This window comes from Lepus europaeus, chromosome 1 (assembly GCF_033115175.1).
Source record: "Lepus europaeus isolate LE1 chromosome 1, mLepTim1.pri, whole genome shotgun sequence".
Lineage (NCBI taxonomy): Eukaryota > Metazoa > Chordata > Mammalia > Lagomorpha > Leporidae > Lepus > Lepus europaeus.
Genome location: NC_084827.1, coordinates 1,967,949 through 1,990,843, shown reverse-complemented (window position 1 = coordinate 1,990,843; position 22,895 = coordinate 1,967,949). Strand labels below are relative to the sequence as shown.

The 22,895-nt window shown below is 57.1% G+C and overlaps 1 long non-coding RNA gene across 1 annotated transcript in view; it reads left to right on the top strand.

Moving 5' to 3' along the window:
- The first annotated feature begins 674 nt into the window (after positions 1–674).
- Positions 675–22,895, top strand: part of LOC133763932 (uncharacterized) — a 38,802-nt gene continuing 16,581 nt past the window's right edge. The window contains exons 1-2 of the long non-coding RNA XR_009866428.1: positions 675–787; positions 875–968. This is a non-coding gene — a long non-coding RNA (uncharacterized LOC133763932). The remainder of the gene's footprint in view (positions 788–874; positions 969–22,895) is intronic.

The window sequence follows — 22,895 nt, the reverse complement described above, 5'->3', positions numbered from 1 at the left end:
ATCAGCGCTCATATGCCGCAGGCAGAGGCCCAGCCCACCACACCACTGTGCCAGCCCTGATCTGTGTTTCTGAGATGCCCCGAGGCCTGGACATTGGTTCACCAGGTACTTCTGAAGACTGGATATGGCTGTAGCAAAAAAGGAGAGCATCGTTTAGAAGCTGTCATCAGGCATGAGCGTTTGGTAGGACAGCTAAGATGCCACTGGGAGACCTTCATCCTGTATCAGTGTTTGGGCTGAGTCCTGGCCCCACTTGCAGTTCCAGCTTCCTGCTAATGCACACCCTGGGAGACAGACAGTGATGGCTCAGGTACCCACGGGGGAGACCCACCCTGAGGTTTTGGCCCCTGACTTTGGCTTCGTCCAGCCTTAGCTATTGTCATAAGATGATTAGATTCCTGAATCCTCCCCCAGCCTACACAACAAGCCATTCCCGTTTCTCTGCCTGAGCCAGAGACCGAGCACTTGCCCCATGGGGAGGTGAAGCCAGAGAGGCCCTGGAGGCCCTGGGGACAGCAGGGTGAGATTCGTCAGACACTTGGACCAGAGCGATACGCTGATGGTACCAAAGGCATGGGAATGTAATCTGATTATGGTGTTGGGTGTCGTTCTCATGAGAGGGCCTGAGCTGGGCCCAGCCCCTCACCCCGCTGCCTGGCTCCCCGCAGGCTCTGTTCTCCAGGTGAACTTTGCCACTGCCCTCTTGAGGAGCCAAACCAACGGGGCTTCCCGGCCTTGGACTTGAACCTCTGAAACTATGAACTAAGCAACCCTGTTTCTTTACAGGGTGAGTTGTTTCAGGTATTCTATTGCTGTGATGAAAAGCTGCCTCAAGCAGGGTTAGGCTCTCATTCTTCCCATCTCTGTCTCCCAGACACCGGCAGACATGTGTATCCCTAAGAGCGAGTCTGGGGAACTCTGCTGAGAAAGCTGACCACTGAGAAAGGGAGAAGGAGACCCCGTCAAACGTGAGCGCCCAACGTACATTCACATCTTGTTTATGTCAAGGTTTGGTGTGTCACTCTTAGGTATGTCCGGATGGGCCATTTGTGAATAGCATGTGACATGAAACAGGACAACACACACACACACATACACACACATATACACACATGCACACACACATACACAATACACTTACATACACATACACACAAATACACACATACACACATACATACATACACACAAATACACATACACAGTCACACAATACACACATACATACACATACACACGTACATACACACATACTCACACACATACACACATACATACATACACATACACACATATACACACATGCACACACACATACACAATACACTTACATACACATACACATACACACAAATACACACATACACACATACATACATACACACAAATACACATACACAGTCACACAATACACACATACACATACACACGTACATACACACATACTCACATACACACATACATACATACATACACACAAATACACACATGCACACACACATACACAATACACTTACATACACACAAATACACATACATACATACATACATACACATACACACAAATACACATACACACTCACACAATACACGCATACATACACATACACACATACGTACACATACACACAAATACAAACACTGGCACACAATACATACATACATACATACACACATACACACGTACATACACACATGCACACACATACATACATACACACACATACATACACATACACACATGCACCTACACACATACACATTTGCACACATACACATACACACATACACACACTCACACATAGACACACACACACAGAACCTGGAGGAAGGGAGCCAGTGAAAGGAGCAGAGACAGCTTGAACAAACAGAGCAGATCCACACGGAAGACGCCCAGCGTGGTCACACCAGGTTTGTGTCCTTGAGAAACGAGGAGAGGGCTGTGTCGCAGTGGGCTCTAGAGAGGCCAAGGCCAAGACGGCGTTTGGTGTGCAAGACGGTTCCTAGGGACCGGCCGTTGTGGGAGCCACGAGGAGGAGACAGACTCCGAGGGAGCAAGTGAGCGGGGCGAAGACTTGACGCCCCGCACGGAGAGCAGCACCGGCGCATGGGGGGCACCAGGTTCTGAGTTGGCCGGGATGGCCATGTGCTGATGCCCCGGCCCTGGCCAGTGGTGAGCCCCCAGGAGGGCCCTCAGGGAGCTGGTCTCCTTGGAAGCATCTTCACCTCCAAGGATATTATTTTTTAACATCTTTTTTTGATACAGTTAGACAGTGAGGAAGAGAGACAGAGAGAAAGGTCTTCCTTCCCTTGGTTCATCCCCCCAAATGGCCGCTACAGCCGGTGCTGCGCCGATCCGAAGCCAGGAGCCAGGTGCTTCCTCCTGGTCTCCCACGTGGGTGCAGGGGCCCAAGGACTTGGGCCATCCTCCTCTGCCTTCCGGGGCCACAGCAGAGAGCTGGACTGGAAGAGGGGCAGCCGGGACAGAATCTGGCGCCCATATGGGATGCTGGCACCACAGGCGGAGGATTAGCCAAGTGGGCCACGGCACCGGCCCCAGGATATTATTTTTTAAAATGAGCACTCAGAATAAAAAAGAATCCTTGGAGGTTTGTGCTGTGATATTAGAAACTAAAAATTCAAGAATGGTCAGAAGGTAATGTTGAGAAAAAAAATCTGCAGATAAGGGACAAAAAAGGTGAGCACGTATGACAAAGACAGTAAGAAAAGAAGGTCCATTGAGGAGGTCGGACATTTGAGAAACTGGAATTCCATACAGAGAAAATAGAAAGGAAGAAATAATGTTTTAAAAAATTATGATTCCAGGGGCTGGCACCATGGCTCACTTGGTTAATCCTCTGCCTGCGGCGCCAGCATCCCATATGGGGGCTGGATTCTGTCCTGGTTGCTCCTCTTCCAGGCCAGCTCTCTGCTGTGGCCCGGGAAGGCAGTGGAGGATGGCCCAAGTGCTTGGGCCCTGCACCTGCATGGGAGACCAGGAGAAGCACCTGGTTTCTGGCTTTGGATCAGCGCAGCGCGCCAGCTGTAGCAGCCAATTCGGGGGGTGAACCAATGGAAGGAAGACCTTTCTCTCTGTATCTCTCTCTCTCTCTCACTGTCTAACTCTAAAAAAAAATTATGATTCCAGAAAGAATTATAAAATGGAAATCCATTTATCTAGATTGAAAGCCTATCCAGTGAATGGGAAAGAAATCATATAACAAGACACAAAATCATGAAATTTCTGAGGGCCGCTGCTGTGGTGTGGCTGGTGAAGCCACTGCCTGCAGTGCTGGCATCCCATATGGGCGCAGGTTCTAGTCCCGGCTGCTCCACTTCTGATCCAGCTCCCTGCTATGGCCTGGGTGGGCAGTAGAAGATGGCCCAAGTCCTTGGGCCCCTGTACCCACATGGGAGACCTGGAGGAAGCTCCTGGCTCCTGGCTTCAGATCAGCCCAGCTCCGGCCACTGTGGCCATCTGGGGAGTGAACCAGAGGAGGTTCACTCTGCCTTTCAAATAAATAAATAAATCTTAATCATGAAATTTCTGAACAGCATGATTAAAGAGAAGATCAAAAAATAAACCCAGGAGAAAAAAACACAAAAATCAGGTCCTTGACGAAGGTCCGGAATCGCATGACTCTGGGTCCCTGCACCAGATGCTGGACCACGATGAGTGATCGGTGGCTTCGCAGCTCTCAGAGGCGCTTCCAAGTGATAGCAGCCAGACTAACAGCAGTGCAGAGGCAACGTGAGGACGTGTTCAGAGATGCAAAATTTCAGCATTTTTGTATCCAGAGTAACCTTGCACAGAGAACCAGGTGGCGTACTGCCTGAAGACCCAGGAGCGGCTGAGAGCTGGGAAACGGGGGAGGACGGGGACGGAACACGAGAGGACGAGGACGGAGGACTCAGAGGGAGTGACCAAGGGAAAGGAAACCAGAACCGGTCCTGCCGCATCTGAATACGAGAAGACCTACGTTCCAGCTGACAGCTCGGAGAGGAGAGTGTGTGCACCATCAGCTACACAGAAAGCCAGGCAGTGTTCACTTCCGGGGAAGTGCAGACGCAGTGTGTACTGTGCTTTGGTTTGCACACATTCGGCTTCCCTACAGAGGGCGCAGGCTCCGTGTGCCTTTATGGGGTCTGAAGGGGAGGCTTTCGGTAATTGATTGGATTAGGTTGTTTGGGTGAAGCCCCATGCTAGAGTCATGATGGCTTTTTTTTTTTTTTTTTAAGATTTATTTATTTATTTGAAAGGCAGAGTTACAGAGAGAGGGAGGAGAGATCTTCCATCTATTGGTTCATTCCCCAAATGGCCACAATAGCTAGGCCAAGGCCAGGAGCTTTACCCAAGTCTCCCACATAGGTGGCAGGGGCCCAAGTGCTTGGCCAATCTTCTGCTGTTTTCCTGGGCACGTTAGCAGGGAGCTGGAATGGAAGTGGAACAGCCAGGACTGGAACCTGTGCCCATATGGGATGCCAGCGGTGCAGGTGTGCCACAACACTGGCCCCCATCGTGGCTTTTCAGGAGAGACCACGTGGATGAGCGTGCTCCCTGCCGCTCTCTGCGTCCTGGCTCCCATGTGACGCGCTGTCCAGCACCCTCAGCAGAAGCCAGAGTAGCGAGGATCTGAGACTGCGCCCCTCAAATCCTTCCTCCCTCCAAAGCAGCTTCCCTCTGCTGTTTGTTTATGGTGCTGAGAGCGGCTGACTAATACAGACCAGCTCGGAGATGGGCTACGACGACTCAGCCCAGCTCAGCTCTGAACAGTGAGCACGCCGTCCTGATAACCCCGGCTACTGATAGGAGGATAAGAAAAGGAAATATGTGAGAGCCACGTCTTTATTTTCCAAAGGACGAAGGCATCAGATAATAAATAAAACCGAGAGTCACAGGAGGAGCTGGTAGAAGTCAGAAAGTGGTGCTCTTTAGCGGCCTTGTGGCGTAGCTGGTAAAGCTCCCGCCTGCGACGCCGGCATCCCGTACGGGCGCTGGTTCTTGTCCAGCGGCTCCACTTCCCATCCAGCTCCCTGCTGTGGCCTGGGAAAGCAGCAGAGGATGGCCTAAGTGTTTGGGCCCCTGCACCCGCATGGGAGACCTGGAAGAAGCTCCTGGCTTCCTTGTAGCCCTCTGGGGAGTGAAACAGTGGTTGGAAGATTTCTCTCCCTCCCCTTCCCTTTCTCTCTGTAACTGACTTGCAAATAAACAAATCTTTAAAAACAAAACTTAGTGGTGTCCCAAGGGAGCGAGTTGTAGCAGAGTCAGTTAGACGTTGCTGGCTGCACTGGCCTCCTGTATTGGAGCGCCAGTCCAAGTCCCAGCTGCTCTGCCTCCAGCACCCTGCTAACGCACTGGGGAAGGCAGCAGATGACTCTTGCCACCCGTGTAGGAGACCTGGCTGGGGTTCTGGGCTCCTGCCTTTGGCCTGGACCAACCGTGGCTGTTGGGGCCTTTGGGATGTGAACCAGTGGCTGTAAGATACCTTTCTCACTCTCTCTGTCACTCTGTCTTTCAAATAAGTAAATCTTAAAACAAAACAAAACAAAACAACAGTCTTGGCCTTTGGAAATCAGAGATGGGAATAGTGGGGGAAGGGACTGAGCATTTTAAGACTTTTGAGGACTATTTTACTTTTAAAATATTGCATATATATATATATTTAAAAAACAGTAAAACTGAGAAAAGATCATTACTGAATTATGGAAGAAGTTAAATTAGTAGTGACTTATTTTTTGAGTGCTTGCTATATATAAGAAACTATGTTAGGCATTTAACTCTCATTTTAACAACATTTTTATTTGAAAGGCAGAGAGAGAGAGAGAGCTATCTCCCATGTGTCGCTGTCTTCCCAAATGCCAGCCTCAGATGGGGTGGGTCAGGCCAACGCCAGGAACACGGAATTCAGTCTGAGTCTCCCACATGAGTGGCAGGGGCCCAAGTGCTTGAGCCATGCGGCCTGCTGCCCCCGGGGTGCACATTAGCAGGAAGCTGGAATTGGAAGCGGAGCCGGAGCCGGGATGCATATCCAGGCACCGGTGTGGAATGCAGGCATCCCCAGTGGTGTCTTCAACACAGCACTGCACACCTACCCTTCCTTCCACTTCTGTTAGCCGATGGTTCCCTTCCTTCCTCCCCGGTGTGAGTGTCGCTGTGGACACACAGATGTTTATTCCACAGTGCCGTTCATTTCGATGCTCCGTTGACCCCTGTTTGGTGAAAACCCCGCCCAGTGGTTCCTGCCTTGGGCACAGTGTGACGTCCCTGGCTCACTTTCCCTGCTCCAGAGGGGCTCCTGCATTTCTCTGAGGGGCGGAAAACATGGCCATCCTCGGTGAGCTGCTAGTGGAGGTCCCATCCTGCCCCCAGGTAAGCCAGCCTGTGCCGCGTGCCCGGCGCTGGGCCGCGTGTTTCCGTGCGTCACCTCGTAGTTCACGGACAGTTCCTCGTGGGAGATGGTCTCACCCCCTTGGCAAAGGCAGTCAGGTTGTGGAGAAGGTGCGAGCCAGCTAGGGAGGAGTCTGCGTCCTGACGCCAGAGAGCGAGCTGGCAACCCCCGTGCCGCGTGCCTATCGGCACTCTGCCCACAGAAATCCAAATCTCCTAACAGCTACAAGGGAAACAACAAGCCCAAGCTTTAGGAGGCTAGGTATGGGGCAGGGCTTGAGTGCAGCAGGTGGCCGGTGCTCGGACACCCCCCTCCCGTATCAGCATGCCTGGGGTCCAGGCCCGCCTCTGCCACCGCTCCAGCTTCCTGCTAGTGTGCACCTGCGTGGCTCCCCGCCACCACCCAGAGACCCAGCGGAGTTCCCGCTCCTGGCCTTGACCTGCTATTGTAGGCCTTTGAGGAGGGGAAGACCCTCCCTCCCTCCCTCCCTCCCTCCCTCCCTCCCTTCCTCCCTCCCTCCCTTCCTGCCTCCCTCCCTCCCTCCTTCTCTCCCTCTCCCTCCCTCCCTCTCTCCCTCTCCCTCTCTCCCTCTCTCCCTCTCTCCCCCCTCTCTCTCTTTCAAATAAATAGCATTTTTAAAGCTAAATCTTTATTTTTTTTTGACAGGCAGATTTAGACAGTGAGAGAGACAGAGAGAAAGGTCTTCCTTCCGTTGGTTCACCCCCCAAATGGCTGCGCTGATCTGAAGCCAGGAGCCAGGTGCTTCTCCTGGTCTCCTTGTGGGTGCAGGGCCCAAGCACTTGGGCCATCCTCCACTGCACTCCCGGGCCACAGCAGAGAGCTGGCCTGGAAGAGGAGCAACCGGGACAGAACTGGCGCCCCAACTGGGACTAGAACCCGAGGTGCCAGCGCCACAGGCAGAGGATTAGCCTAGTGAGCCGTGGCACAGGCCCAAATAAGTAGCATTTTTAAAAGATAATAGGTAAAAAGGAAAATTTAAAGAAATCCTTGAATACAAGCTGGTGGCTTTGTCATTCATTCTAAATTGTCCATCGGCACAGCTTAGGCTACCTCGGGCCAGGCCTGTCTCGGAGCTCGGCCGGAGCCTCGTCATGCCACAGATGGGAGCCGAGACCCTGGACCAGGCAGGCCTCCAAGGCCCTCAGGTGTCCCACGGCCACAGGTGCTTTTCTGTGCTGCCCTCAGGACTTGAGATGTGCAGGGGCGTGAAAGGGTCGGGGGACAGCGCCGCGGGGTGAAAGTGTTGGGGGACAGTGCTGCGGCGGCCGTGTAGCTGCGCAGGTTCTCTGTCGCCGGTGCCGGGGACCTGGAGGGGCACCTGCCGAGTCACAGCCCGGGGCTGCCCCAGGACGGGGCCCCTTCTCCGAGGTGCACAGAGGCGCCCTGTGGGCTAGCAGAGGCCCTGTCTGGGGGGGGGGGGTCTTCCAGGACAGAATCCTTCTGATTCAAGGGTGAGTGACTATTATCTCATAATGAGAGGAAACATGGAGCTCCAACAGGAACTTCCAGCTGCGGTCAGCAGCCCGGTGCGACCTGAGGCTGCCTGGCACGCGGCCACTTTCCTGCCTTTGTCTGGACTCTGCCCTGGCCCTCTCCACTTGACCCCCGAGGCCGTGACGCCCCGGCGCTGGCTCTGGGCCCTCTTCCCCCTGCCCTGTGCTCAGGCAGGAAGCAGCCCCTACCTGCGCACCTGGGCCGTGGATCCCAGGGGCCCCGGAGGGTGCGAGGGTGCGGGTGCGGGGAGCCGATCCATTAAGATAAAGGAAGAGTAAACAGAAGCAGATGTTCCTCCAGCTCAGGTCCCAGGCTTGCTGAAAAGCTGGAGCCCCTGGCAGCTGACAAAGGCGGGCTGGGGCGGGCTGGGGCGGTCTCGGGGCGGGCTGGGGCGGGCTGGGGCGGTCTCGGGGCGGGCTGGGGCGGTCTCGGGGTGGTCTCGGGGCGGGCTGGGGCGGTCTCGGGGTGGTCTCGGGGTGGGCTGGGGTGGGCTCGGGGCGGTCTGGGGTGGTCTGGGGCGGTCTCGGGGTGGGCTGGGGTGGTCTCGGGGCGGGCTGGGGCGGTCTCGGGGTGGTCTCGGGGCAGGCTCGGGGCGGTCTCGGGGCAGGCTGCACCCCCGAGCCGGGTGCTGGGCTGGACTTAGTCCTCGACTCTCCACAGCTCCACCTTGCTTCCCTTCCTCCTCTCCCTGCACGTGTGTGAAAATCAAGTACATCCACATCCTGTCCTCATCAATGCCAGCGGCCACTCTCAGCTGTAAACGATGGGCACCTGGGAGCTGCACACGCACACATACACACGTACGCATACCACGTACACACTGTACATGCTACTCACACGGACCATACCAGGTACACAAGCGCATCACATACACACATGTACGCATACCACGTACACACTGTACATGCTACTCACACGGACCACACCAGGTACACAAGTGCATCACATACACACATGTACACATACCATGTACACACTGTACATGCTACTCACATGCACCACACAGGTACACAAGCACATCCTACACATACATGCATGCATACCACATACACACTGCACATGTTACATGCACCACACATGTACATAAGCACATCCTACACACATACATACATGCATACCACATACACACTGCGCATGTTACATGTACCACACACGTACACAAGTGCATTGTACACACATACACACACATAGTAAACACATACAGTATGCACACTGCACACGTGTATACCACAGTACACACACATGTTCGGCAGATGTGTGCACACACAGCTGTCATCTAGGCTGAGATTCAAGAGCCCTGAGGTGATCCATTCACCAGGAGTGCAGGCTCTCTGGAACTTTCCATTCCCCTGCCACAGAATGGCTTGTCCAAGCTCCACCACGCGCTCTTTGGGTACCGACTTTCACCTCAGTAAAGGGATGAGGGGAACAGGGGAGGCTCTGGGGCCCCAGGCTCTAAAGCCCTCCGGCTCCAGGGCTGTGTGCAGCCAGCACCCCTACTCCGGCAGGGATCAGAGCCAGAGAGAGTCTGACCCTGGGGCTGTGGATGCCGGCGCTGCTCTGGGGATGCCGTGGGACCATCTCCCGCGTGTCATTCCACAGCTGGTTCCCCTCGAAATAAAAGGTGGTCAGGAGCCCGGGCGGATTTAAAATCCCAATATTGGGTGGGTGTTGTGGCACCAGGGGTTAGACTGCTGCTTGGAACTTGCATCCCCTCTGAGTGCCTGGGATTGAGCTCCACCTCCAGGTTCCTGCTGACGCACACCCTGGGAAGGCAGCAGTCATGGCTCAAATGCTTGGGTCCCTGCCGCCCGCAGGGGAGGCCGACTCTGGACTCCTGGCTTCCGCTGGCCTCGTCCTGGCTGCTGTGGGCATCTGGGCAGCTCTCTGTCACCCTGCTCCTCTGCTCTTCAAATAAAATAAACCTTTACAAACAGATCTTTTAAAGATTGATTTACTTGAAAGGCAGAAAGAGAGAAAGAATCTTCCATTCACTGGTTCACACCCCAAATGGTGCAGTAGCCAGGGCTGGGCCAGACCAAAGCCAGGAGCCGGGAGCTTCTTACAGGTCTCCCACAAGGGTACAGATGACCAAGCACTTGGACCATCTCCTGCTGCTGTCCCAGGCACACTAGCAGAGAGCTGGATTGAAAGTGGAGCAGCCAGGACTCAAACCGGCGCCCATATGGGATACCAGCATCGCAGGCAGTGGCTTAGCCTGCTAGCCACAGCACCAGCCCCTAAAATCCTTAATAACCTAAAAATGTGCAAACTCAGTCCCAAGTACAACCTGCTTGTACTTGTAAGTAGTGTGTAACCGTCCCAGGCAAACAGGAAGGAGGGGGGGAGACGCCCTAACTTCAGGTGTGTCTGCAGGAAAAGCTACTTCCTCTGTGGCTTGAGCTCCTCCACACCCCTGTCCTTTGGACTTCACCGCCAGGTGACCCCTCGGGTCCAGGTACCGGGTCATCGAGCCCCGGGAGGCTGCCCGCCTGCTGCTGTTAATCTTCGGGTCACCTCATTTCTCCCTTTTTGGAGTCTGGGTTTTCAGTCCAGCAGGCTTGAGGTGGGGCAGCAAGTCCCAGCTCACTGTGGCAGCCCCTAGAGGGAGCTTGGCGTGCAGCAGGGTGACTGGGGAGAGTCCCCTGTCAGAGGGGGAGGGACGCAGGACTGGGCGGAGTGGAAGCCAAAGTGCAGCGCAGTTGACACCCTTCCGAGCTGGCCTGAGCGAGGCCAGGGCTGGGTTCTGGGCCCTGTTCCCTGCTCCCTGCCCCCACGCAGTTGAGTTGGACGTGGGCACCCCCACCCCAGGGAGGGGCCAGCTTCCTGTAGGCAGGGAGGGGCTGTGAGTTGTCATTGGTCCCTGAAGGGAATCTGGGCAGAGGCCAGAGAGTCCAGCCCGCATCCCGAGTGCCCTACTTCCTACCTGGGTGACCTTGCCCCAGTTCCTTGTCCGTGTTTAATATGCATTGCATGTTCTGCATCTGCAAACAGGGGAGCTATGAGCACTAGGTGAGACCGTGTTCCTGCAGGGAAGAGAGCCCTGCCCCTTGGCTGGCTGCCCTCTGGGAGCTGCTGCCTGCTGGTCTGGTCGGGATCCAGGACTCTGGTTCACCCACGTTTATGAGGGGTGGGGCTCCTGGGTGATAAGGAGCCCTGTGCCCAGGTGTGGCCTTCTCGCCCACTTCCTGCTCCCAGGGATGGGCGGGTCTTGTTCTCCCCTCCTGGTCTCCAGGGCCTCATGGGGCCCGGCCTTCTTGCCACCCCACCCCCTCCTCAGGCAGGTTGGGCCTGTGTTGAGTAGGACGTGGGATGTGAGAGCGTCTAGGTTATGGGTTTCCAAGCCTCTGCTGTGCCGTCCACACAGAGCCCTTCCTGGTGTGGCCTCTGCCCCCTGCAACACAGCTTACGGACAGGAGCTGCCAGCCATATCTGTGGGAGACAGCAGCTCCTACGCACGGGCTCTGAGCCAGGCAGGGGCCTGCCTCTTTGTCTGGGGCTCTGTCTCTGAGGGAACAGGCTCTGCCCTTTATCGTTTAAAATATGTTATGTATTTGAGAGTTAGACTTACAGACAGAGAGAGAGGTCTTCCATCCACTGGTTCACTCCCCAAGTGGCTACAACATCCAGAGCTGGGCTGATCCGAAGTCAGGAGCCAGGAGCTGCCTCTAGGTCTCCCATGTGACTGCTGAGGCCCAAGGGCTTGGGCCATCTTCTACTGCTTTCCCAGGCCATGGCAGGGAGCTGGGTCAGAAGAGGAGCAGCCAGGACTCGAACCAGCGCCGTTTGGGACACCAGAGCTGCAGGTGCGCCACAGCGCTGGCCACTGCTGTCTTATTTTTTACCTTGCTGTGGGCCCTCAGGAGCCTTGCAGGATGGAAGGGGTGGAAGAGCTAGGGCAGAACTCACGCATCCTGGGCCCCCTGAACCCCACCTGTGCTCTCAGTGGAAGAGATGGGGAGATTGCAGATGGATGAGGTGGGGGCGGGGCAGAGCACGGCGGCCACAGAGGAGCCAAGTACAGACAGCAGGAAGCACTGACAGTTCCACTGCTCACACATGGATGCGATGCAGTCTTGTGCCTTTTCTACCCGTGTTGTACCCACAGTATCTGCCCCCACAAAGGCCTGAGTCCAAACTCCAGCTCAACCCAGCGCTCCAGAAGATGGCAGAACCTAGGGTGCTTTCCACTCCCGAGAGCTTTAGTCACAAGAGATTTTCCCTCACTTTTTAAAAAACTGACTGCCAGTGCCCCCTCTTCTTCCTCCTCCCTTCAGTAATCGTTTCTTTAGAGAAATTTATTTTTATTTTTTTGAAGATTTATTTATGTATTTGAAAGGCAGAGTTACAGAGAGGGAGAGACAGGGGCTGAGAGAGAGGTCTCCCATCCACTGGTTCACTCCCCGAATGGCCTGAACAGCCAGGACTGGGCCAGGCTGGAGCCAGGAGCTTCCTCTGGGTCTCCCATGTGGGTGCAGGGGTGCAAGCCCTTTGGCCATCCTCCACTGCTTTCCCAGTGCGTTGACAGGGAAGTGGAGCAGCCAGGACTCAAACTGACACCCACACAGGATGCCGGTGCCACAGGCAGAGGCCTAACCACAGTGTCCACCCCTTGCTCATTCATTTTGTTTAAAAGGAGAGAGAGCAATTTTCCATATGCTGATTTACTCTCCAAATGCTCACAACAGCCAAGGCCGGGCCAGGCAAAAGCCAGGAGCCTGGGACTCAATCCAGTTCTCCCACATGGATTGCAAGGACAGAAATATTTCAGCCATCGCCTGTGACCTCCCGGGCTGTGCATGATCAGGAAGCTAGCTTGGAAGCAGAGGACCTGGGATGTGACCCAGGAGTTCAGATATGGATGCCAGCATCCCGAGTGGCATCGTAACCACTGCTTCCCATGGCTTTTCCTGATAGATGGATATGGCCTCAATGGGCCCTGTATCATGCATGGCAACACTTGTTGGAGGGGAGCAACATCTGCCCTGGCAGCTACTCCCCTGTAAGAGTGGCCACAGTCTACAGGAGAAGTAGTAATTACGTACTCCAGGGGCTGGCGCTGTGGTATCGTAGGGCAAGACTCTGTTTGCGGTGCTGGCATCCCATATGGGTGCCCAGTTCACATCCCGGCTGCTCCTCTTCCGATCTAGCTTCCTGCTAATGAGCCTAGGGAAGCAGTGGAGGATGGCCCAAGTGCTTGGGCCTCTGCACTCATGTGGGAGATCCAGAAGAAACTCCTGGCCTCTGGCTTCAGATTGGCCCAGCTCTGGCCATATGGCCATCTGGGGAGTGAACCAGAAGATGGAAGATTCTCTCTCTCTCTCTCTTTCTCCCTTTCTGTAACTCTGCCTCTCAAATAAATAAGGTATTCCAGAGTCAGTGGCCTGTCTTTGCATTTTTTAAAGGTTTATTTTATTTATTTGAAAGAGTGACAGAGAAAGAGATCTTCCATCTGCTGGTTCACTCCCCAAATGGCCACAATGGCTGGAGCTGGGCCAGGCAGAAGCTGGAGCCCCAAGAGTGTAGGGGTCCAAGCACTTGGGCCATCCTCTGCTGCTTTCCCAGGTGCATTAGTAGGGAGCTGGACTGGAACCAGAGCAGTCAGGACCCGAACTGGTGCTCTGATATGGGAAGCCAGAGCTGCAGGCTTAGCCCACTCCCCTACAACGCCAGCCCCTGTGCTTGAACCTTGGATCACAGTAGTTGTGGGGCCTTGAACAAGTGATGGCACTGTGCCTCGGTTTCCCTGTCTGTCCAACACGATGGAATAGAATTCACCTCACAGGATGCTTGTGACAGCACACAGTGCCCAACTGTACTGAATGTCAACTGTCACAGACAACAGATGTCAGCGGGCAGACGCTTGTGTAAAGTTCCACAGACGTCACTCATCGACTCTGATTCCCGCAATACAGTGTCGCTAGCCCGAGGACAACCAAGTTGGGAAAGTCAGACTTCATTAATGAGGACCCCCACCCCAATCAAACAACTCCCTCCAGAAGGCTCTTTTCGACTGCCCAGGGGTTGTGGGGGCAGCCTTGGCCCCTGCCTCTGGGAGGGCATGAAGAGAAGCACAGTCGTGCTCTCTGTCTGCAGCTCGGCGCGCACCTCCTGGATCCAGGACCCCACCCCTTCCTGGGTCCTAGGGCTCTGTCAACGGCCAAGTCCCCCGGACTCAGCACTGCCGGCCCGACTCCTGCTGGGGGAGTGAGTGCCATGAGCCACCACCCCTTCCTCCAGTTCCCTTGGTCTTTGCTGAGGGGTTGTCAGCACCCAGGCAAAAACCCCTCTCCAGCCGCACCTCCCGTCTGCCGCGTTCTGCTCCACCTGCCTGCCCAGCAAAGCACAGAACGAGAAGTTCAGTCCAAGCTACGCGATGTGCAGTCATTGCACTGAAGAGAGCTGGAAAACAGGGGCTTGGGGGTTGGTGACGGAGAAGGGGAAGGCTGTGGGCAGAGCACCAGCTGAGGACTTTTCCAGAAGTGTGGAGACCATAAAGGCAGGTGAGGCCAGGTAGGCAGGACGCGGCCTCCCCAGGCGACACTGCCTCTTCCGGCTCTGTAGACCATTCCTTCCCTGTCAGCGTGGAGCACACGGAGGACGGAGGCGCCAGGTGAGGGCTGGTCTCAGGGGCTGGCGGGCTCCGTCGCCGACCCACGGCTCGTTTTAGGTGTCGGGCAGGCAGGGTGAAGAGGGCTGCCTGCTCTCACAGAGCTGCTACTGTAGTCAGGGGAAATAATTCAGAGGTAAATTTAGATGCCACAACACCACAATGGCATTGGTCAATAGCTGGCAGAGCAGCGCCCTGGTGCCAAATCCAGCCCTTGTCCTGGTTTTCCTTTGTTGAATGTTTAAAGGATTGTAAAACGAAACCAAGTTAGGCACACAAGCCCAGCTCTCCATTATTTGGTCCTTTACAGGACGAGTTTGCTGAGCCCGGGTTGAGGCAGCGACTCGGCACGGTGCACGGTGCACGGTACACGGTGCACGGTACACGGTACATGGTGCATGGTGCACGGCACACGGTACGGTGACCCAGCGGACGCTGCTGGTTGCTCTCCCGGAGCCCAGCCACAGAGAACCATGGTAGCCCTGAGCCTCGGGTGAGATGGGGCCTTAGCCGCCTAAGCCCAGTCTGGCTCCAGGTGGAAGGGGGCTTGGCTCAGGGATGTGCCAGAGAGCACGTGGATTCTCCTGGGCTGACTGTGGGCCCAGCGTCTTTCCCTTGGGTGCTGGCAGACGAGAGACTCTTGGTAGCAGTGGGACTTGGACGTGAGGCTCGGGGTGCTGCAGCCATTTTGCTAGTGTGCAAGACATCAGCAGGATAAAGCTGACCCGTGGAGGAAGGAAAGGGATCCAGGCCCTGGCCATGCCATGGCAAGGTCTGGTTTGCTTTTTGACTTTTTAGCTCCCAAGTCAATAATTTCCCATCCGTGTTTAAGCTGGTTGGGGGTTCTTGTTTCTTCCTTATTAAGTTTATTTTTATTTATTTGAAAGGCAGAACGAGAGAGATCTTCCATCCTTTGGTTGGCTCCCCAAGTGTCTGCCACAGTCAGGGCCGGCCAGGCTGAGTCCAGGAGCAGGACCTCCATCTGGGTCTCTCACGTGGGGGGCAGGGACTCAAGTACTGGAGCCACCCGCGGCCTCCCAGTTAGAAGCTGGACTGGCGCAGAGCGGGACTCGGTCCCGGGCACTATGACATGGGATGCAGGTGCCCGGGGGCAGCTTGACCTCTGCGCCACAACACCCACATCTCTTTTTTGACCCAATGCATCCTAACTGCTAGAGGAACGTCAAGGAAGAAAGAAAGGGCGATTCAGCCGGGCCCTGGCGATGCCAAGCGATGCCAAATGACTAGGAGACCTGGAGGAAAACCTTGCAAGCAGAGGCAAGTGTCCTGAATGCGCACGGATGAGACACCCCAGGACAGCCGGAAGGCCAGAGCCCTGGCAAAGATGGCATGGGACGGGCACGGGGCTGGGCGCGGCCGAGGTGGCTTCGAGGAGCTGAGATGTTACCCCAGAGGCATGGGCAAGCTGCCGTTACTTGTTTCTTTTGCACGTAAATCCATTTTTATTTATAGTACAGCAATAAAGTACGCGGCGTGCCGAGTTCCAACGCCCAGGCACACACTCATACAGCCGTCACCCAGATGAGGAATGGTCCTGGCTTCCGCGAGCTGCGGATTCAAGGTGCTCTGCTAGCTCCGGGAAAGCACGTGGAAAGGAAACAAGGGGAGGTGGTGGTGTGTTTGATTTAGTGAAACCCAAAATATTATTTATCGATGCTGAGAGTATTAATGAGCCGCTACCCTTCTTCCTTACCAGGCCTCTGAAGTCCAGTGTTTGCTTTGCTCTTACCGCCTGGTCAGTGTAGCCAGCCACGGCTCGGGTGGCCAGGCATTCGTGTACTGGACAGCGCAGGTGCAGAAGGCTGGGGTTCGAATGACGAGCAGCAAGCACTAGGGAGCGGAACAGAAACTGTCCGAGGCAGGCCACGACTTTGTTCAGAGTGTAACTTCTTTGTTTTTCTGAAAGCAAAGTCCGCTCCCGCCCAGTCTCAGTTCCCTAACCCTGTATCCCCTACGGTCTTAGGTTACTCAACACAGGATACTGCCACGGGGTCTGGTTCCTTCTCAGGCTGCCTTGTGAATGGGGGGTTCTGCACAGCCCGAGGCAGTAGGGACAGCTGAGAGCCGGGTCCTCTCCCCGTCCACACCTCCAGCCTCCTCCCTGGGTTAGCGCAGATGCTCACCTGGGAGCCTTCCTCAGGCTCTGGGTTAAAGCTCGCAGGCAGCACAGTGCGTGCCCAGGGCCGTCCGAACCCCCGTCCGCGCCCATGGTCCCCTGACCGCCGAGCCTCACCCACGGTGCCCAGAGGCCCAGAGCCTTCCCTGGCCCGGTGGCAGGGCTCCGCGGGCCTGGCTGGGCGAATCCTCGGGGAGCAACCCTCCTGCTGACAGCATCACGGTAGCCAGGGGCAGCGCGGACGGCGGGGGCCGCACTGCTGCTTCCTCAGGGCCGGGATGGTGGCGGGCGCTCAGGCGCAGGCTTGAGGCCCCTTGGGTGTCGCCTACCTGAGGGAGGCAGGGCCCAGCCTCCCACTGGGGACCAGCAGGGGGACGACGGGGGCCCCCCCGGCCGGAGCTGAGGGTAACCCATCCTCCGCCTTTCTGTTTGCCCATTGGCACTGGCTTTCCAGCCTGCTCACACACAGGTGTGCAGCAGCAGAGCTACCCTGTGTTTCAAGGGCAGCGGCTGCGGGGAGGGGGGGAGGGGTTGGCCTAATCCCTGCGGAGGAGGGGGGGTTGGCCTAATCCCGCTGGGCTTCATTTCAATTGCTGGGTGTGCCCTTGGCTGCCCGGCACCCTCCTTTGATGTCTGCACAGCGCCGTGCAGTTGCCAACAGGGCACTAGTCCCCGTCCCGACCTATACCCCAGGAGTCACTCCGGGTACACGGCCTCGCTTCCCCCAGGGTTAAAATGCAGTTACTGTATCTTGGAGGCTGTAGTGACTGCCAGGTGGGTGTGGGCATTTAGCTGAGTGGTTAGGACATAGCTTGCAACCCTGGCATCCCCCTGAAGTGCTGGGTTCAAAGCCAGCTCCCTGCCAAGGCGCCCTGGGAGGAGTGACCGGCCCGGCCCAACCCAGGCTGCTGTGGGAACAGACGAAGATCTCTGTGTCCCGATGCCTCTCAAATAATAAATGAAGAAAAAAAATCCAGTCACTGCACGTGAGAGCGCGGCAGGGGGAGTGGTGCAGGGCGGCCTCCCCAGGGAGGAATCGCCCTGCGCTCTGGGGCTCTCCCACGGCAGCCCCAGGGACGGCTCTGGCCGGGTCCCCGGACCCCACGCCGGCCTCTCTCCAGCCGCTGGGCCCGGCCGCACCGCAGGCTCGTCCCGGGTCCCGGGGGCTGCGCGCACCTGCGCCGCAGCCCGGGGCCACCCTGCCTTCCCGGCCCGGCCCTTCGGCGAGGTCCTCCTGGCTCCTGCTCGGGCGGAGCGCCATGGCCCGGCCCAGCGCGCGCCGCCTTTGTCCGTCCCGGGCCTCCCGGGGGCGCGGGGCGCCCAGATCGCGGGGCGGGGATCGTTCTCCGCACTCGCACACGCGTCTGCACGCCGCTCCACGGAGCACCGCCCCATCGGGCCCCATTGTTCCCGGGCGAAGGCCCTCGCCGCCCCGGACCCCTCTTCCGCCCCCGGCCCGGGGCGGGGGGCGGGGCCGGCGCTGCCAATCACGGCGCGGCGCACGTGCCGCACGTCCCCGCTGCGGTCCGCCCCGCGCAGGCTCCGTGGGGCCCGGAGGTGTGAGCGCGCGGGGGGCGGCGCGTGGAGGGCCGCGTGCACGCCGGGGCCCCGGGGAGGACACCCCGGGGCCGGAGGAGGGGCCTGCACCTCGGGGGGGCCCCCTTCTGTAGTCAGGGGCGCGCCGGAGACCCCAGCCGTTCCCAGCCGTGCGCCGCGGACAGGTGCACACGGCCCGCCCAGCCAGGGATCCGCCCAGAGAGGGCGGGCAGAGGGGGCTGGAGGGCACCTGTGCGGGGGCGGCTCTGCGCTGTAGACCCTTCCTCGCCCCCAGCCGGAGAAGCGGCGTGGTTCACAGAGCCGGCGCGGGTGTGGACCGCCGGCGCGAAGCCGGGCAGGCCGACCTCCGCCCGGGGTGCCCCGGGCCCGCGTGGGGCCAGTGCCATTGGCGGGGAAGGCGCCCTCTGACGTGTGCGTAGGCCTTGGGCCCCTGATGTGGCGGTGACCAGAGACTTGGCAGGGGCCGGCTGCCTGGGCTGCGGGCTCACCGCGCGCGTCGCGGGGCGCGGGGCAGCAGGCCGCAAGACAGAGTTTTCCTTTCCCGAGGTGTTCGTGTGAAATTACAGCGGGAAGCTTTGGGCGACAGGTCCACAGAGCGTTTCCTTGAGTCCTGGCGGGCCTGCGAGGCAGGCGTCTGCCCGGCTCAGCCCCAGCTTACCGCCGTTAATGGGGTTAATTAAGTGCGGCTGGCCAAGCCAAACACGAAGCGTGCAGGGCTCAGGGTGAGGAGGTGAGGAGTGGCCGGCTGGCCTCGCCGCTGTCCTGGACGCCGACGGGAAGTGCTCCGTGTCGCGCGAGGTCTTCCCGGATCTCAGGAGTGTCTCGGGGGTTGCCTTTGGGTAGCGCCGTCTCCAAGTGGCAAACAAGAGGCCTCGAGGCAGCCTATGTCTTGTCTCTGCGTTGAATTTGCTCCCAGGCCGGGTCTGTCCCTTCCTTCTCCGTGGCCCAAGTCGCACAAAACGAGTCGCTCGGCCCCGGCCACGGGCCTGACACAGCGGAACGTGGGTTTTTGTCCTTTGACACGGATGTTGTGACTTGACTTTGCCTTCACAAAGCCAGCCAGCGCCGTGGACTGACTTGGGCCGTCTTCTGTTGGCCGTCTTCTGGTGCGTAGCTGGCACCAGCGTCTGCCCAGTTCCTGGCTGGGTCCTCGTGGTTGAAAAGTGGAAGAGGGAAGCGCGCGTGAGAGCCTGAGGGGACGCGCCAGGCTTGTGTCACAGCCATTGTGGGACCTCGTCCACTCGTGGACACGACAGCTCCCATGACCTCTCAGCCCCACTGCACTGTGGAGAGAAATCATATTCAGACCAGAGCATTACCTAAATGACCTTTCCCCAAGGATTTGTTCACTTACTTGTTTGAAAGAGCAACAGAGAAAGAAAGACAGAGAGGTCTTCGTCTGCTGCTTCACTCCTCAAATGACCACAGCGGCAGGGGCTGGGCCAGGCTGGAGCCGGGAGCCAGGAGCGTCACACGTGAGGTCTCCATGTGCGTGACGGGGGCCCAAGCACCTGGGCCACCATCGGCTGGCTCAGGAGCATTAGCAGGGGAGTGGCTGGGAAACAGGGCAGCCAGCGCTCGAACCAGTGCTCCAGTACGGGCTGGGGGCCTCCAGCCCGGCGTAACCCGCTGTGCCGCCACACAGCCCCCTCACCTTTTCCAGGGGGCTGCCTTTGGGATCAAGGGCGCCCTCCTGAGGGCCCTGCTGAGCTGAGAGACCAGCAGGCGTAACCTCCGTGAGCAGAGTGTGGTGGGCTATGCCCCGGGAGACCCGGGAGGAAGGCAGGGAGGCTGAGTAGCCCTCTGGGTGTCCGCAGCTGGTCTGGGAGGGATGCAGGAGCCGCAGAAGTCGGGGTACCCAGCTAGGGCCGCTCCAGCCAAAGGCTGATGGGGGGTCAAACCTGGCCAGGCTTTGCTGTTAGCATGGAGAGAAGGAGCCACAGCTGGTGACACCAAAAATACCATGGGATTTGCTGGCTGCCTGCTGTGTCCTAGGCGCTTCACAGAAACGCCTTGTGATGGGTTGCTACAGGCCGGGAAATGGCCGCGTTATCCCAAGCGGAAGTGGCCTGGGCGATCTGCTCTGGCTTTGTAAGCACTGGGGGATGGCAGTGCAGAGATTGGTTTACAAGATCTTATCATGAGGGAAGTCAGGGGCTTCCAAGACTCCATCCCCCGCAGGAGAGGGGGCTGGATCCGAGGGAGCAGGGACAGATAAGGGTGTCCTGGCGGCAGAGATGTGCAGGAAGGAGTTGGGACAAACGACACGGGGTAATTGGTGCTGTTGGGGTGGGCCAGAGTGCCTTTTGGTAAGCGCGTGTTCAGGGAGAAATGAGAGGTGGGGCCTGGTGGGCCCGGGGCGCCAGTTGAGGCATCGTAGGAAGGCGGCTGTGTGCAGCTGCAGGACCTGCGGTGTGGCCAATTCCTTCTAAGTATCGTAGTAACACCGCACAGTTGTGTGTTTTTCTTTTAAATATTTTATTTACTTGAAAGGCAGGGTCACTGAGAGAAGAGACAGAGAGGTCTACCATCTGCTGGTTCACTGCTCAAATGGCCATAATGTCTGGGGCTGGGCCAGGCTGAAACCAGGAGCCAGGAGCTTCTGGGCCTCTCACGAGGGTGAAGGGGCCCAAGGACGTGGGCCACCTTCAGCTGCCCTCCAAGGTGCATTAACAGGAGCTGGATTGGAAATGGAACAGCCGGGACTCATGGAATGCCGGCGTCACAGGTGGCGACTTCACCTGCTGTGCCACAGCGCCAGCCCCTACTGCGCATCTATAACACAGTGCTGTTGGCTGAACTGTGTTGGTGTCCTGTAACCCATATGTAACTTGTAGCACTTCAGAATGTGACCCTTTGGCAAGGGGGCTTTGCAGATGAAATGAGTTAAGAGGAAGTTGCCTTAGAGTAGGGAGGACTTCTGCACCATGGCTAGTGTCCGCATACGAAAAGGGAATCTGGACACAGGCGTGCACAGGGGCGGGAAGGCAGAGGCCGCCCAGCCAAGGAACACCAAAGCTGACCCCCGCCAACTCACCAGAGGCCAAGGGAGAAGCCTAGAACAGATTCTCCCTCCCAGTCCTTAAAGGGAACCAAGTCTGGTGAACCTTGATCTTCGAGTTTGGCCTCCAGAGCTGCGAAGTGCCGTGCTTGTGTGGTTCATGCCTCCCAGGCCTTGGTACTCTGTCCCAGCCCTAGGTAACTGATGTGCCGGGCCGCTTCTCTGATGATGGCCTAGTGGGGACAGGGCTCAGACTTGGAGACCTCGCTTTGTAGAGGCCGAAAGGCCTCTCAGGAAATGATCTCTCTCCAGCAGGAGGAAACGTGTATATCGTTTCAAACGCAAAGGAGGGGTGGGTGTTTGGCTTTGGGACACTGCATCCCGTGTCAGAGTGCCTGGTTTGAGCCCCAGCTCCACTCCCAGTTCCAGCTCCCCGTAATGCAGACCTTGGCGGCCAGTGGTGAGGCTCGAGGAGTTAAGTTCCTGCCCCCTCTTGGAGACCCTGGTTGAGTTCTGGGCTCCTGGCTTCAGCCTGGCCCAGCCCTTGCTGTGGTGGACATTTCGGGGATGAACCAGCAGGTGGGAGATCTTTGTGTGTGTGTGTCTCTCTCTCTCCCTCCTCCCCACTCTTTCTTCCTCTCCTTTCCAAATACATGCAATAAGTTAATAGCAAAACAGAATCAATACATAAAGATGATGGTGAACAGTTCAATTGCGCCCAGCCGTTTGTCACGCAGCTGTCTTGCCGGAGGCGACCACTGTCACTCTGCAGCCTCTCTTCCTGGTATTCCCATTTTTCTAGGTAACAGGCTTGTTTTGCTGCTTCTTGATTTTTCAAGTGTGGACATTCCACTTGCCTCCCCATCGTGGCAGCTGACCGACTGCTTTCCTTCACCCGGCCCCTCCATGTCCTCACGTCCAGTGTTTGATAAAACCATTCATGTTGCTAGGGCACGGCAAACACCTCACCTTGGAGCCACACTGGGCTGTGGGACAACACCCTCTTATACAGCCTCCTCTCCCTCTGCAGTTAATCACAGGTTTGCTTTCGCATTTGCCTGATTTTCTCTGAGCCTATATTGGGAGTCCTCAGAAAGCCCTCCAGCCCTGTTTAGCCAGCTCGTCCCGGTCACCGGTCACCGGTCGCCGTGGCCTTCTTCCCTGGTCTCTCTGCTGCCAGTGTGACTCCAGGCTCCTGCTGGTGGTCTGCGGCCGGAGGGCTTTCTGAGGACTTCCTGAAAGACTGAAAGGCCCTTAGCCTGAAGAGCTGGGCCTTGGGATCCACGGACAGGGCTCTGGGACCTGGTAGCACCGTGCGTTTCCTGCACAGTGGCTCAGGGAGCTAGGCGGAATATTTTTACCCGACTTATTGCTACGGACTCCATCTCTAAGTAGCAGGGGTTCATTAAATCCCAGGTCCCCTGCTATTCCACTTCTACTGAAGATGAAACTCATGGAGCTGGGAGGTAACCGGAAGTAACAGTGGCATTGTACAATGTGGTGGCCCTGGGGAGGCCGTATTTATTACAGTCAGTTATGGGCATTGTGGTTTATTATTGTTATTTTTAATTTGAGAGGCAGAGAGGATGAGAGAAAGGAGGGGGGGGAGAGGGGGAGGGAGAGAGGGAAGGAGGGGAGCCCGATCCCGAATCTGTTGGTCCACTCTTCAAAGGCCTGTAATAGCGG